The sequence below is a fragment of the Nestor notabilis genome, unplaced genomic scaffold (genome assembly GCF_000696875.1).
Source record: "Nestor notabilis isolate BGI_N333 unplaced genomic scaffold, ASM69687v1 scaffold24487, whole genome shotgun sequence".
NCBI lineage: Eukaryota > Metazoa > Chordata > Aves > Psittaciformes > Psittacidae > Nestor > Nestor notabilis.
This window is the reverse complement of record NW_009938160.1, coordinates 6,885-8,461: the sequence shown is the minus strand read 5'-3', so window position 1 is coordinate 8,461 and position 1,577 is coordinate 6,885. Positions and strand designations below refer to the sequence as shown.

At 36.2% G+C, this 1,577-nt stretch overlaps 1 protein-coding gene across 1 annotated transcript in view; it reads right to left on the bottom strand.

Annotated features, from left to right (window-relative positions):
• Window positions 1-1,577, bottom strand: part of THBS2 (thrombospondin 2) — a 30,424-nt gene that overhangs the window by 22,650 nt on the left and 6,197 nt on the right. The gene's annotated exons all lie outside the window — the stretch shown is intronic.

Sequence of the window (1,577 nt, the reverse complement as noted above, 5' to 3'; positions counted from 1 at the left end):
CAGATTAGAGATTCCTTCTGAAATCCCAGATTGGCACCCATGGGTAGGGTTTAAACACATCTATTTTGGCACAGCTTGGTGCCAGATTATATCCATGAATAAAAGAGAGGGGTTAGATGTCAGCTGGTTCCAATTAGAGGCTTTCCCTTTTCAAAAATAAGAGCCAAGCTTTGTCTCACATGGCCCTCACTTTGAAACATAGTTGGCACTGCAACACATTAATTTATGAAGAAAGCATATCGAAAGGACACAGTATCAAAAAGCAAAGCCATTTTATCCACTCAGAGCCATGAAAGATTTCAGATTTTTTCATGACTTATCACATTTTCCCCCATGCAGACAAAAAGGCAGGAGAAAGTTTCCTTCAAGACAGTCATTGTCCTTGTTCTTCCCATAAATTCCATGGTTACTTGGATCAAATTTGGACCATTATGCAATTTTACCAGTCTCCAGGCTACTCTATATTGCTCTGCCTGGTATAAAACTCAGAGTTGCTGTTGTAAGCTGTTACAAGAATAGTTTAATTCTGAAGTGAAATGAAGATCAAGCTAAGATCAGGCTATTTGATTTGTCACTCTAAACACTCCTCCATCATGCAGGTTGTATTTCGAACAGAACTTTGCATGCATTAGAGAGGGAGAACTGGACATGTAGTATCAAAGACCTCCTTGTCTAGCAAATTCTTGAAAAAGACTGTAACAGAAAGCATCCACAGTAATTAATAAAAAAAGAACATAGGTAACTAAATAAAACAGTCTGTGTACTGTTAAGCATTTAAATCTCCACTATGTAAATATCTTACGGATTCCATGTAAGCTTTCTCTAAGGAGCCCAATGCTCACTCATTTTGTATCAGCTATATGCAAGTCCATACTGCCCTGTTTCTTGATAAAGACTTGTTTACCAAATTTAGTAATGTTGTAAATAACATTACTAAATAACAGAAAGGAGAAGCAAAGGATATAGCAATTTTAAAAGAAGACGTCAGCACAGGAACGTGTGCAACAAGACATATCATCAAAACACCCTGGTATCATTTAATGTTTTCAAGTCACAGAGGGTGGCAATGCTTCAAAATTTTGAGGGCTTTATCTTATGCTTGACTGTACAGTGTAAAGTATTATATTTTGAAAATAGGAGTGAAGTATTCTTCATTCATTTGGAAGGCTAAAAATAAAAATCAAAAAAAAAAAAAAAAAGAACAAAGAACCAACCCATAAAATGACATTAAATAGTTACTTTTCAACTATATTTAAAGTGATTGGCTTGATGTGCTTTTAAATTAGCTATGAAGTATCTGCCACTAGCCAAGGTCTACAAAAAACTGTTCACAGTATTCCAGAGTGGAAGTAATTGGCCAGCTTCACTTACAGGATGCAAGAAAACTGATATACCGCATAGCAGATCAGAACTCTTGTGTCATAACTGTTTATTTCAGCTGCTTTTTGATTCCCTGGAAAGAATGCAATTTTCCTACCACATTGAAACACTAAGTTTCTCAGATTCCCCCATAGCACTTCTCAGGTCATTAATTTCATATTTTTCAAGCCAACATGGAGTGTGCCTTGACCAGAACA